Raw genomic sequence first — 15143 nt, 5'->3', positions numbered from 1 at the left:
GAACTTGCTCGGCAGTCCAATCTCAACCCCCATCCTTCAGCCAAAACGACCACACCGGAGAACAGCGCACCTAGGATTGAAAACCACCAGGAACCAACGGAAATCAACTCTCGGAGGAGAGCACAGCAGGACACCAACCGCCGGAGTACCTACACCGGGAATAAAGACCCCTTCCGCTTCGGAACCCCCCGTTTTTAACTCGTCTTGTGTAGTGTCATCATCGTAGTTTTAATCGTCCTAACTGTGAATAACTTTTATTATTATTTCAATCTTCATTTTAAAGTGTTAGTTTTAAGCAAGTGTTAGTTCTAAGTCAAATGGCGATGCCCTTGGTTGGCACGCAGGGCGGCCCCTCTGGTCGACCCTCTCCATATTTTTACTTCGCTGCACCGCTATGGGCGGGACCCAAGGTTGGCCCGCAAAGGGGTCTCTTCCAGCCCCCTTTCTATTGGTGTTGAACTTAATCTGTGGATTAAAAAAACACATTAATAAAGATTTAAAAAAAAAAAAAAAAAAAAAAAAAAACCTGCCCGCTGTTTCAAGAACCACGCACCACAAACGATATACCCAACACGATCACGGCCCTGCAAAACGATGGAGTCAGGGAAAGACAAACCATCAATTTTCTGAAAGACTGCGGACTCTTCAACCGAATTTGACGAACCCTGCCATGAACACGGACAACCCCAACGGAATACGAACTACCCACAAAACCCCCCTGCAATTAATGATGACACCTGCAATGTAAATGGACATCCCACGGACTTCGCACCTGTTAAAAGAATAGATTCCCCACCGGGTTTAATACCAACTAGAATAACAAATTTTTGTCGGAACCCTTCCGGTCCGAACTATCAATTAATTAGAATATCAAATTGTTAAATGAAATGTAATTTATTTCCTTTTTGCTACACGAGAGGAGCCGGCCAAGGGCCGAAAATCTCGTTAATAAAGATAAATAATAATAATAATAATAAGGACCGCTCCTTGTTGGTCGGCTTTCCGCCGATCTCTCTGTCACTTCAGAAAAGAACAACTTAGGATGATGACCGTCCCAGGACTAACGGGTCGCCCCCAACCGGAAGCTGTTGGGACCGGAATGGGGATCCCTCCCGGTTTTTCCTGGGCGGGATACATCCTCCTTTTGCATCACCGGGAAAAGGCGCCATAGCCCGGTACTCGGATGAAAGCAACGGACAAACGCCAACTGGTCGACTTACTACCAGCACATCGAACCGAACCATACCGGTTACTGGAACAAGCCGGCTGGAAAACCCTGTTTTTCATCCAACGGTATAGCTGCGACTTCGTCCTACACTCGGCCGCGAACGGGCTCCTCAGGTTTCATCCTGGGGCATAAGTCCCACTAGTTGGCCATGAAAGAAATAGCGACAGGGGCTAACCAATAATATGGGTCAACTAGCCTCAAACATACCCATACGGAGTCAAATTCATCGGACAATCATCGAATCAACGGACAGCTTAGGAGGGTGAGGACCCCAGGACTGCCGGGACGCCCCCAACCGGAAGCTGTTGGAACCGGAATGGGGATCCCTCTCGGCTACCCTGGGAGCGATACGCCTTCCATAGCTCTATTGTATAGGCGCTCCAAGAACGAGAACAGCGAATGAACATTAATTGGTTGGCACTACACCTTACTCGTTTTTTTGGAATCAAGCCAGAGTGAATACTCAATCCACAATTCCAGCAACTTGGTGCTGGTGGACAACTGGATTTTCACTCTACAGTTTCCGCTAGCTATGATGACCATTCAGACCCACCTGAACTGGTCTACTGAAATAAAAGACTAAACTCTCTTCCAACCAAAAATGGGAACAACCATAAAAGAAGACACCAGGACGGGTACCTCTCAAACTCAAAACATACGACAATTCTTCCCCAACCTGGATAGGTGGGACAGTGACGGCCCCGGGGATGTCGAGACGACCCCAACCGTAAGCTAGAGAAAGCGGAATGGGAATTCCTTTCGACGCTCCCGGGAGCGATACGTTGTGTCACTTTCTGAAGAAGAATCCACTGCCTGTATCCTTTCTGCCTCAACTCTACATGAACCACGCAACATCGATTGGTTGGCTTACTGCCAACAACCAAAATGTCAAACACTAGAAGCGAAACGAAAACCTTTTATCACAATCAACCAAGCGTCTGCCGGAAACAACTGTGTCCCCCGGGACTGCCAGGTCGCCCCCAACCGGAAGCTGACTGGGACCGGAATGGGGATCCCGCTTGGTTTTTCCGGGAACGACACATCGTCCCTTCCATGACCAGAACCATAACAGGAACTTATATTCGTCGGTCGGCTTACTGCCGGCTAATTTGCCGAAACAGCTTTCCAATGCACACGATCCGCATAACTTCAGTTGGATGCTTGTACTACCAGATTCTCATCGAAAAAGGGACAATACGTCTCTCCCTCCATGACCAAATCACAACAGGATTCTCTTCCCATCGGTCGGCTTACTGCCGACAATTTAGCAGAGACACACACCATCAACGTAACATCGATGGATCATCTTTTACCTTCCAACCCAAAACATACGGACAACTCTTCATTAACCTGGACATGTGGGACAATGACGGCCCCGGGGGTGTCGGGACGACCCCAACCGTAAGCTAGAGAGAACGGCATGGGAATTCCTTCCGACGCTTCCGGGAGCGATACGTTGTTCACTCCCTGAGAAAGAATCCACTGCTTGCATCCTTCCTGCTTCAACTCTACATGAAGCACATAACATCGATTGGTTGGCTTACTGCCAACAACCACATGCCAACAGCGGATAAGCTTTCAAACGGTGGCAACAACTCGAAGCCAAATTACAACAGGACTTCTCCACTTTGACCGGCTTACTACCGGTTACTCTGCTGATCGAGGGCCATCTTCGGTACAACTGAACTTAGTTCAACCTCTACCAAACGAACCCTCAAGGTTCCTAACAAATACAAAGGAATAATAGCAGCTGGTTAGCTCACCGCCGACAAAAACTTAAAAGACACCGATGGATATACGATCTGCAGACAATCAGCTTCTCAATTCGTTGGTCAGCCTTGCTGCTTTCAAAAGACTGGTGAAAACTCTATCCACAATCCCAGCAAATTGGTGCTGGTGGACAACTGGATGATCACCGACGCTTCGGGATTGCCGGGACGCCCCCAACCGGAAGCTTTTGGGACCGGAATGGGGATCCTTTCCGGCTGTCCTGGGAGCAATTACGCCCTCCTTTACGAAGCCAAAATGCAACATTGGACGGGGGAGCTGGCAATCGGGGAACATCGGATCGCCCTCAACTGGAAGCTCTTGGGGACCAGCATGGGGATCCCATCCGACCGTTTTCCCGGACGCCCATACTCCCCCCCTAATCAACCATGCCAACTGATTACATCAATACCATCATCAGTTATCATTAGCACAGCAAAAATTCGTGCAAAACCAAAGCTACCAATGAAAAGCAGCTATAGAGAATACTGTCGACAACGATTGGGATTGCTGTTGGTAACTAGGACCAAACTCAAATCAATTTAGTACCTCGAACTGGAATCTGACAGCGTTGTTGGTCAGCTCTCCGGTTCTTCCACCTCTGTTAATCGCTTCCCTTCTAGGGATACCTACTCTACTGTAATTAACAATTATTACTAAAATTGAATGAACAGGGACCACCTATCAACATTGGAACCAAAAAGGATTTCTGCCCTAGGCAATACCGGCAAATGGTTCAAACCGGTTGGAAAACCCTAAATGGCAATACTGGAAAATGGTTCTGATCCAAAATGACATTTGAACAACTAAATAAAGCAGATGAGAAACGATGCGATTCCCACCTGGTCGTCCTATGGATCCAACTCTACACGGGATCATCACGAAATCATATGCAACGGTAGACGGGGAAGCTGGCAACCGGGGAGCGCCGGATCGCCCCCAACTGGAAGCTCTTGGGGACCAGCATGGGGATCCCTTCCGACCGCTTTCCCGGGCGCCCACGCCCCCCCCTTAAATCAACCATGCCAGCCGATATCATCAAAACCATCATCAACTACCACCGACACAGCAAACTATCGTACTAAACCAAAGCTACCAAATTGAAAGCAACTCTAAGGACTATTGATGACATCGATTGGGTTCGTTGCTGGTGATTAGGATTAAACCTAAATCAACTTAGCACCTTGAACTGGAATCTGACAACGTTGTTGGTCAGCTCTCCGGTTCTTTCATCTCTGTAAATCGCTTCCCATTTAGGGAAGCCTCCTCTACCGCAATTAGCGACGATTACTAAAACAAAAGGAAAGGAACCAATTGTCAACGTCGGAACCAAAAAGGGAATCTTGCCCTAGGCAATACCGGCAAATGGCTCAAACCGGTTGGAAAACCCTAAACGGCATTTCCCAATGAAAACTTCAATTACCTCTAACAATCAACTTCCTAATCAAAGAAGAAAACTGGTATCTTTGAGGCAATACCGGAAAATGGTCTTAATTTAAAATGATATCCAATCAACTAAAAGAGCAGATGAGAAACAACGCGATCATCATCCAATTTGTGCGAGGGAACTGAACATCCGGGAACGCTGGGTCGCCCCCAACTGGAAGCTTTCTGGGACCAGCATGGGGATCCCCGCCTGGCCTTCTCCGGATGCGTTCTCACATGAAGTTACTCCGACCGACTCACCATGGATAATTTCAAAGCATAATGCTAAGCTATTGAACTCTTGCTGTCTCTCGCTGGATTAAAACTTAAAATGGAACCAACAAGGAACAAAAACGAAGCATTGGATGGGGGGCTGACAGACTCGGGACGCCGGGTCGCCCTCAACTGGAAGTTCGCTGGAACCAGCATGAGGATCCCTCCCGACCGTCTCTCGAGGCTGCATATGCTCCCCAAACTAGGCTAGCTTATCACCGCCGCAGAAAAACATGGACATGGCAGATCAAAGAAACAACCTATCAAAACAAACCCAACATCAAACCTACCAATCGAAAGCAATCTCGAAATAATCGAATCCCAATATTCAGTTTAGCTCGAACAAGCAAACGAGACGGTCGTTTTCGTAGCGAGTGCTTATTGAGCTTTTTTATTTCGGCGCGTTTTCTTTCTTTCTTTATTCGGACGAGTGGTGTTCCGCCCCATCTCCCGGGCGAGTGTTTTCGGTCGTTTAGTGCTCTTCCCCGTACTTTCGGCGTTAGTGACGGTGGTTCTCGGCGCGTGTGTCGTCGTTTTCGGCGGTTGGTGCTACGCCCCATCTCCCGTTTCGGCTGGTCGTGACGTCATTCGGACGGTGACGCCGACCAAGCCCACGTTTCTCGCGCGGTGGTAGTTATTTTGCGTTTCGGTGGAGGCGCACGGTATTCGAGGTAAGTGTGAGTGCGAGTGAACCCAGTGCGGTGGGTTGAAATTTTCCCAGGCCGTCCTGGTGGAGACGCTCGGTTACTAGTGCGGTATATAAGTACATAAGAGACTTGTGTGGCGGAAGTGACGATCTCTTTTTTATCGGTGCGGTGGAGACACACGGTCGTTCGATTCGACGAGCTCTTTTCGAAATCCGCCCGCGTCGTTTGGCGGTGCGCGCGGGTTTATCATGGCGGTGGCCTCGGGCCACCCCATTCGCCTAGGGGACCCAGGGGGCCCCAGTAATGGCACGGTCACCAACCGTATCGACGGTGAATATACCGGGAGACGGCTCCCGAATTACATGGACCCTGACAACTCATCCGGACCACTCCAGATCGCGAGACTGCAAGGTGTGAACGGTCGCCCACTTCCGGCCAACCCGTTCCTTCTCCGCCTCTCTGTTGAAGCTTTCCTCGGGGGAGCAATCGAAAGCGCGAACAAGGAAAACGCAGGAACCTCGTACGCCCTCAAGGTTCGTAACCCGAAACAATTTGTCAAGCTGCTGCAGATGGACAAGTTGAGCGACGGAACACCGGTATCGGTTATCGAACACCCACAACTGAACTCCGTCAGATGTGTGGTTTCGAATGTCGACGCCAAGGATCTCCCGGACGACTACCTCCTGAGCCAACTGGAGGAGCAAGGTGTGAAGGAGCTACACCGAATTAAGAAGCGACTCCCCGACGGTAAGTTGGCCAATACACCGACTATTATCTTGACCTTCGCAGGCACAGTTATCCCGAGCCACGTCACCTTCGGTTGGTTCAGATGTCCAACCCGGAACTATTACCCCAATCCCATGAGGTGTTTCCGGTGTTGGAACTTTGGGCACACCGGCAAGCGATGCCCAAGTGCGGAACAACTATGTGGCAACTGTTCCAAGCATCATCCCGCGGACGCCTCAATGGCGACCGACGAGCCCAACAATCGCCCACAGTGTCCCGACCGATCCTACTGCAAATTTTGCAAAAGCCATGAGCATCCAACCTCCAGCAGAAGATGCCCGGAATACCTGAAGGAGGTTGAGATACAAAGGATCCGCGTGGACCAAGGTATCCCATACGGCCCAGCAAGGAGAATGTTCGAAGCCCGCTCCGGAACCGGACAAACCGGCTCTTTCGCTCAAGCAACTACCCAAAGCAAGGACCAGGAGATCGCAGATTTGAGGAAAATGGTCAAGGACCTGCAAGTGAACAAGACCAGCCAGACATCGGGAGTTGGCAACCGCATGGAGGCCATCCAACAAAACGGCACGATCGAGGATCTGATCCGAAAAGTGTCGGAGCTGACCGAAACCATCGGCAAGCTGCAAGCTAGTCTCGACGTGAAGGACCAAGTCATCGAGAAGCTGCGCGCCATGGTCCAAAGCAGCGACGGCAAGGACACCAGAAAAGACCAAGCAAGCCAAGCAAGCCAGCAAAGCAAGCTCAAGCAAGATGGATACAACTGTTTCTCCAAACCCGTACGACATCTTCAGCGACAGCGAGGAGATGGTCGTCACACCAACACCAACTCCCAAGCGCGATCGCGTCCCAAGTGACTCCAGCGAGAGTGGAAAGTCCTCAGCTGGAGCCCCACGGACGAAGCGTGTGACAGGTAGAACAGCCAAGTAAGTGGTTTAATAGGCTCTGTTTGCCTCTATTGTATCCTACAAGCTTTTACCTACCCAAACCCCCTCCCATCCTTTTCAATCCTCACTTCAAAACAAATACTTCCGACAATGATGTGCAAGCCGAGCCTCCCAGACGAGTACTAGTTACTCAAACCTTATCAACTTCTATTCTACCTTTCAACACACCCAACACCCACCCGCCCAATCCCGTGCGAGAACACGTACCCGAAAAGGAAAGCAGCAACACACAGGCCGCAGATGAGCATCCGAGTAGCCGGGGCCCCGACAGTGCGGAAGCTACACCCCTACCGGAACTGGCGGACAACCTCCGGCGCTCGGACGCTGTCCCTGCTAGCCAGGACACCGTGGGAGTCAAGCGCAAAGCAGACGGCGTACTTGGGACGCTTTTCCTTTCCCCAACGGACGACGAGGGACACAAACGTCAAGCGCAAAGTAAGAGCGCCGCAATAGCGGACGAAGCCACATGCCTAAAGGACACCGCGGGAGTCAAGCGTAGAGCAGACGGCGTACTTGGGACGCTCTTTCTTTCCCCAACGGACAACGAGGGATCCAAGAGTCAAGCGCAAAGCACGGGTGCCGCAAATGCGGACGAAGACTCAAGCAAAAAGGACACCGTTGGAGTCAAGCGCAAAGCAGGTGGCGTACTTGGGACGTTTTTTCTTTCCCCAACGGACGACGAGGGAAGTCAAGTGCAAGCGCAAAGTAAAAGTGCCGCTACTGCGGACGAAGCAACGTCCTTCCCTCCGCTCGGAGTAGAATCATCGTCAGCTTTCCTCTACGACCAACTGCATATGACCAGGTACGGCCCTGACGCCGTTATCAAGCCAGGACCCTCCCGTGAGTACCCAGCTTTCACCGCAATGTCAGCAGCCCTTGGGGGCGAGGAGCTTGCCTCCGGAAGAGCTCTGGGGGGGAGCACACCTCCACCACCCACTTTTTTGCCGTCGCCTCCCCCATCTCTGCCGGTTGCGGGTTCCGGACCCCCAACCCTCGATGACAGCATCTTTTCAGCGCCGCAGTCGCATGGCCCAGGTCCCCGCTCCATCACCTTGGCGCTCCAATGGAACGCCAATGGTTTCTTTAATAACCTCTGTGACCTAGAGCTGCTTGTCTCGGACTCTGAACCGATAGTCTTAGCTCTACAGGAGATCCACCGCACAACCTCCTCTGCCATGGATCGGACACTAAGCGGACGTTATAAATGGTTCACCGAAGTCAGGGAAAACGTCTTCCAATCTGCTGCAGTTGGCGTCCTGAGTGAGGTCCCTGCCACCGAGATCCTCGTCGATGCGGATTTCCCGATGGTCGCAGTCAGAGTAGAGTGGCCCCTCCCAATCACAATCGTATCGCTATACATCCCCAGTGGCAGGCACCAGAACCTGGAGCGTAACTTGGTGAGTATTTTTGAGACCCTACCATCACCAGTGCTCATCCTCGGAGATGTGAACGGCTACCACCACTCCTGGGGTAGCCGCTCTAACAACACTCGCGGCAACGCCGTTTTCAACGCCGCAACCGAAACAGGACTGGTTGTCTTGAACGATGGCACCCCAACCTTCCGCCGAGGGTTGACGGAGTCTGCCATCGACGTTTCACTAGCCTCGAGTTCGGTCGTCGGTAGGCTGCTCTGGTTCACGGACGGTGACCCCAGAGGCAGCGACCACGCGCCTATTCTCGTGGCGCTTGACAGCGTGCCCACCAACATTTCGCGTCGTCCCCGTTGGCTTTATGACCAAGCCGACTGGAGAGGCTTCCATCAAGAGATAGAGAGAGAGCTAGAGGCAGGACCAAACCCAACAGCAATCGAACTATCGGAGGCCATCCACAGGGCCGCCAGCAAAACGATCCCAAAAACCAGCCCAAACCCGGGACGAAGATCCGTGCACTGGTGGAATGACGTGGCGAAGCAAGCGGTCAAAGACAGGAGGAAGGCCCTCCGGGCACTCAAGAGAGCGAAGAAACGGCTAGCACCGGATAGCCCCGACTTGGTAAATATCCGCACCGAGTACCAAGTTGCAAGAAACAAATGCAGGCAGACCATCCGGGAAGAAAAGGACCAGTCATGGACGGATTTCCTTGACGGCATCTCCAGTGACCAGTCCTCAACCGAGCTGTGGCGAAGGATCAACTGTTTTACAGGTAAGCGTCGATCCAAAGGTATTACTCTCTCCATAGATGGCACAATGCAGCGAGACCCCGCTATAGTTGCCGACGCCCTGGCCGAACACTTCCACCGGCAGTCCTCTTACCAGGAATACCCCGAGGAGTTCAGAAAGTCTCATCCCGACCCCTCAGCCGAAATCCTTGCCTTTCCGGTTCCTCCAGACGACGGAGCGAATTTCAACCGGCCTTTCTCGCTGGAGGAGCTGGAATTTGCGCTGAGGAAGGGGAAGGGAAAGTCTGCCGGACCCGATAACCTAGGCTATCCAATGCTGAAGAACCTCCCTCCAAGCGGAAAAGTTGCCCTCCTTGAGGCCCTTAACAAGGAGTGGCAATGTGGCACGCTTCCCGCAGAATGGAGGTCAAGCATCGTGGTTCCCATCCCTAAGAACCAAGGTCCATCTACCGAAGCCAGCAGCTACCGTCCGATAGCTCTAACGAATGTAAGCGCCAAGATCCTGGAGAGGCTTGTAAACCGAAGGCTGACCGAATACCTGGAAAGCACTGGCCGTTTTGACAGTCGACAGCACGCCTTCCGCTCCGGAAGAGGAACCGGAACCTACCTGGCCTCCCTAAGCCAGATCCTCCAGGAAGCAAAGGAAGCAGGTCACCATGCTGAACTTGTGTCGCTGGACATATCTAAGGCCTACAACCGCACCTGGACACCGGGCATCCTGAAGAAATTGGCTCTTTGGGGGATTTCCGGCAACCTCCTGCATTTCGTAAAAAATTTTCTGCTCGATCGGTCCTTCCGAGTACAACTCGGATCGCACGCCTCAGGACCCATGAAGGAGGAAACCGGAGTCCCTCAAGGATCCGTAATAGCCGTAACACTCTTCCTGATAGCCATGGAGGAAGTTTTCACCAACCTGCCCCAGGGAGTCTACATCCTTGTTTATGCGGATGATATCCTGCTGGTCGTCACCGGCAAACACCCGAAAGCGTTGAGAAGGAAGGCCCAAGCAGCCGTAAGTAAAGTCGGAAAATGGGCCACTGCAGTCGGCTTCCAAATGGCAGCCGGAAAGTGCGTCAGGGTCCATATATGCGACAGCAACCACCGTCCCCCTCGGCGCCCCATAACCCTCAATGGCAACGCAATACCAACGCGCAACTGTGTCAAGCTACTCGGTGTCTCCGTTGACCGAAAACTCACCTTTAAGAAGCATTTTGAGAATATCCGCAACGCATGCAAAAATAGGGTAAACATGATCAAGCTCATATCTAGACGACGAACCAGAAGCGACCGCTCCACCCGTATCCGCGTAGCCGACGCGGTGATCACCAGCCGACTAACGTACGGCATTGAAATGACATCCTGGAACTTCCCGGATTTAGTTCAATCCCTCGCTCCGGTGTACAACCGATCCATCCGGCTAATCTCCGGACTATTGCCATCGACGCCCGCCGACATAGCCTGCGCGGAAACCGGCGTCTTGCCCTTCCGCTTCAAGGCTGCCTCAGCGCTGTGCACCAAAGCGGTAAGCTATGCAGAAAAAACCAAAGCAAACTCAGTTTCTTGCAGCCTCCTTGATCGCGCGGATGAAATTTTCCACCAAACCTGCCACCTAAGGATGCCCAAGGTTGTTGGCCTCCATCATCTTGGCCCCAAAAGCTGGAACGAACCGAAGCCAAACATTGACCTCACCCTCAAGAAACAGCTCCGTCGAGAACCGAATAAGTTGGTCGCCCAAAGGCTCTTCCAACAGCGGATCCACGAAAAGTACTCAGCATCCATCATCCGGTACACCGACGGGTCCAAAGCTGCGGGAAGAGTCGGCCTCGGTGTCGATTCCAGCGACGGCTCCACCGAAACACATCGCCTACCAAACATGACCTCCGTTTTCTCGGCTGAAGCTGCGGCGATTTTCCGCGCCGTTGCCCGTCCAACTGATGGCCACACCTTAGTTGTCACCGACTCAGCCAGCGTGCTGGCTGCGCTCTCGTCCGACTCAAGTCGCCATCCATACATCCAGGCCATCCAACTGGCACTGAAAAGCAACATTACCTTGATGTGGGTTCCCGGCCACTCCGGCATTCAAGGGAATGAAAGCGCTGATATCCTGGCGAACATCGGGCGCAGCAGCCCGTACCTTTGCCGAGCAGTCCCAAAAGATGACGCAAAGAAATGGATCCGGCAGCAAATGGCTGCTGCATGGGCCGGCGAATGGCGAAGTCAACGAAATTTCTGTAGAATGGTGAAGAATTCCACTCTCCCCGGCGAAGACCTGCTGAACCGCCGGGAACAGGTGGTACTTTCCCGTCTACGAACCGGCCATACAAATATTACGCACAATCTCGGCTCTACTGAATTTCATCGACACTGCAACGTGTGCAACTGCCGAATAACGGTTGCCCACATCCTGAACCACTGTCCAATCTACGAACTGCCAAGAACAACATACGACATCACCAACGCCGCCGCTGCTCTGCAGAACGATCGAGTTGGCGAGCAGCAGCTGATCTCCTTTTTGAAGGACTGCCGCCTTTTCAACGCGGTATAACGCCCCAACCTGATACAGATCCCCCGCAACGACTCTTGACAACCCGAAGGATGAACGACCCACAAACTACTCCCACTGAAACGATACCAACACCAGCAACCCAAACGGACTCTCTATGGACCATGCAAAAACACTTGGAAAAACATTTTTTGATATCTAAAATTGTTAAATGACATGTAATTTTCCAAACTTTTTCTCTCCCTCTCCAGAGGTGAGCCAGCCTTGGGCTACAAGCCTCTTTAATAAAGAAATAAAAAAAAAAAAAAAAAAAAAAAAAGAATCCCAATAGAAGCCAAAATAGGAGGAGGTGGCGGGGCCCTGGGACGCTGGGACGCCCCCAACCGGAAGTCAGGAGAAACCGGAATGGGGTACCCTTCTGGCCTACCCGGGGCATCGTCTTCCTCCCACCATTTGGACAACTGGGTTTTAGAAAACTTATTGAAACTAATTTCCCCACATTAAACTCACCAACGACTACCTCCTCCGGATCACCTCTTCCGGAATCATCATTGCCCTAGGACATCTATTTCCTCCGGATTACTTCCTCCGGGAACATCATCGCTTCAAGACCATCAACCTAAAAAAGATAAAACAGATGAATTTTTGATCGTTAAAAGTAACTGATTGGAACAATACTTACAACCTCTCACCCTGTCCGGGAATAAACCGAACAGAAACTTTCTTCGGCCCTGTCGGCTGCCGATGCCCAATGCCCAAACCAATGTAAATTGATGAAAGGCCCCCCCGGTGGACCGATGCGACTACACCCGAAGGCGACCAGCGGAATTTTGCATCGTCTGCCGTCGCATCGCCGAGGGGAACTTGGGCACCGTCGGTCTTAGCCGACTAAGGTCCAGCCTCCATATAGGATCGAACAGGGCCGATCCTCCGGAACCATGGCAACATCTCGCAGCATCTCCAATTGGACCTTCCATTCCGATACGGACCGTATCACCCGTCAACAGGCTATCTGATCAACACACCCCTTCCTGTCAGTGGTCGACGACGGCTAATGCAGAGGCGGCTTTGGATGATGGGACTGACTCCAAGACAGACACGGACCGTGTCCCAGGCGGAATGCGAACATCACCTCCAGTTCCTCCTCCACCGAGCGATGACTTGAACCTTCCTTCCATCCGTGGTGGATGGGATGGACCTGCTCAGATACACGAGTCACAACCTGAAATACTGAAAAAACACAATGAAAATCAAACCAGATACTACCGGCCGTTTTCCGCCGGTTAAAATACCCCACTCTAGATATCATACCTGTTAGGTTAGCCCCTTCTCTTCCAGTCTGCCATTCAGTAAGGCTCCGGCATCCGAAGCATCTCCCTAGAAAGACAAAAGAAAACAGCACTTTACTTTCCCGAAAACACAACCTCAAATTGACACGAGGCTTTTCTCGTCAGAACACGGTCTTACCTATGTTTTCATTCCCCACAACTCGCCGACACATAGGGATCTCTGGCGGGAGCCTCCCACTACGCCTTCTGCGCCTTTTTTACCCTGGAAAGAGATAATTTAAACGGTTTAATATTGCTACAAAATTTTTTTCACTACTCCCGCACGCACCTTAGGAAACAAATGGTGATACAAACAACCAATATTGACAGCTGTCACACTTGGGTAGACGACTACACGTTAAAACAGAAACATTTATACACTAGTTTATACCCTTGATTGGTAACCCCCACACAAGGTAATAGCCATCTAGTGGCAAATAGCTGAACTCCCTTTCCCAGTATAAATTGTTAGACGTCTGTTAGCTCTATTTTTGAATCAAACTAGGCATTTGCAAGGTAATACGTTTTTAATCTGTTAGTCCACCAACAAACAATTAAGGCGAGACCCCTAGGTTGGGCTCGAAGAAAAGCCCCTCTGGCTATTTCTTTACTTTAAGTGATGAACTTTGTAACACCTTAAAAATCACTCAAATAAAGAATAAAAAAAAAAAAAGTGTCCGGAGATTCGAAGCAAAATTGTCCGGTATTTGAAGCATCCCTCATACTGTGTCCGGATTTCGAAGCAAGCGATGTTCAATGTTTTCGATTATATTAGCTATTTCGTGCATAAAAATGTTTGCAAATTTGATAAGTTAATCTTGACAGGGTGTGTTATCACTCAGTGTCAAGTACTTAATTCCGTTTGAAATATTGAACTGAAAATTCACCAGTGCTTAGGTGTCCGGACTTCGAGTCAGAACGGTATATAAGTTACTGTGATCGATGTGCAATATGTTTGTTGCTGGGGTGTATACTGGTGAGTGCGTGGACCACGATTTAGCGATTTTACGACAGATGCGAGACGATACGCATCGGCCCTGGACTTTGCAAAAAATGTCTGCTCTGGCTACGGACAAACAGGTGCCTCTGTCCAATGGTAGTCAGAGCATCGAGTCATCACTGGTGGAAGAATACGAGCCTTGGACCTTTGGCAGAATTTCCGCCTTCTGTTATTTGGAGTGACGAGGAATTGTTGGCAGAAAAGGGATAAGTAGTCGTATTGTTGAGTCTGACAAAGAAGCGCGAGTCGATAAAACCCGGTTGCGCCAACTAGAAATCAACAAATACTAGCCATGTACCGTTTTGACTAAAATTCCGAACATGACTCATATTCCGAACTTTAGCTTTTAAATGCCCATTTTAACTTTATTCGTGTAATTTTCTCCACAGGAGTTTGAATTCTTTTGTTATCTTGATCCTCAGTGCGGAAAATCAATGACAGTTTTAGTTTTAGGGCGCTAAAACGCCATAACATATTCGTGCAACCATATTATTATTTTAGATACCATATTATAATTTTAGATCCGGGAGCTAGAAAGTAATACAGTCGACTCTCCACATCTCGATGTTCTATATCTCCATATCTCTCTCTACGTCGATGATTTCCTCAGTCGCTTCAAACTACATACATTTGAGCTTTCTACATCTCGATAACCTCCCTATCTCGATATCTCTCTATCTCGATGGATTCTGATCATATTTTGTTCAGGATTCACTCTCCTTATATCGATATGGTCAGATTTTTAGGCTACTAGACCATCTTTGGACAATAACAAACGCATCAACAACAGGAAACGACATTTGTTTTGTTGTTGTTTTTCATAGCAACGAGCTTTTTTGGATCTAGTGCCCATTTCAATTTTCCTTCCATTCCACGATCTCTCCCTATCTCGATGGTCCTTTCAATATCGAGATGTGGAGAGGCGACTGTAGTTCTATTGCAGTGGCGTAGCCAGAAAATTGATTCGGGGGGGGGGGGGGGGCATTGACGAATACATAGACGGAGGGGTGGCCATTTTTCCGGGCACCACTATATACCCCTGGGGAGTGACGGATTACAATAATTACAATCACTCGACCATTGAGAAGCCCCTCAATTTGAACCACGTCAGTTTGACAACAGTTGTCATTTTCATTTTTGTTTATGTTTTTGTTATGTTTTT

General features: G+C 50.3%; 1 long non-coding RNA gene across 2 annotated transcripts; it reads right to left on the bottom strand.

Moving 5' to 3' along the window:
- Positions 1-238: 238 nt before the first annotated feature.
- Positions 239-13403, bottom strand: LOC134217390 (uncharacterized). 2 transcript variants are annotated; one of them, XR_009981019.1, is made up of 5 exons: positions 13271-13402; positions 13121-13204; positions 12965-13030; positions 12164-12883; positions 239-465 (listed from the first exon to the last, which is right to left on the bottom strand). It is a non-coding gene; the product is annotated as an uncharacterized LOC134217390 (long non-coding RNA). The 2 variants fall into 2 exon arrangements; XR_009981020.1 differs by lacking the exon at positions 239-465 and adding an exon at positions 1894-2123 and having other exon boundaries at positions 13271-13403.
- Between the last annotated feature and the right edge of the window lie 1740 nt (positions 13404-15143).

Source organism: Armigeres subalbatus, chromosome 2 (assembly GCF_024139115.2).
Source record: "Armigeres subalbatus isolate Guangzhou_Male chromosome 2, GZ_Asu_2, whole genome shotgun sequence".
In the NCBI taxonomy this organism is placed as follows: Eukaryota; Metazoa; Arthropoda; class Insecta; order Diptera; family Culicidae; genus Armigeres; species Armigeres subalbatus.
The sequence above is the reverse complement of the archived record's forward strand: the minus strand, read 5'-3'. Positions and strand labels throughout refer to the sequence as shown.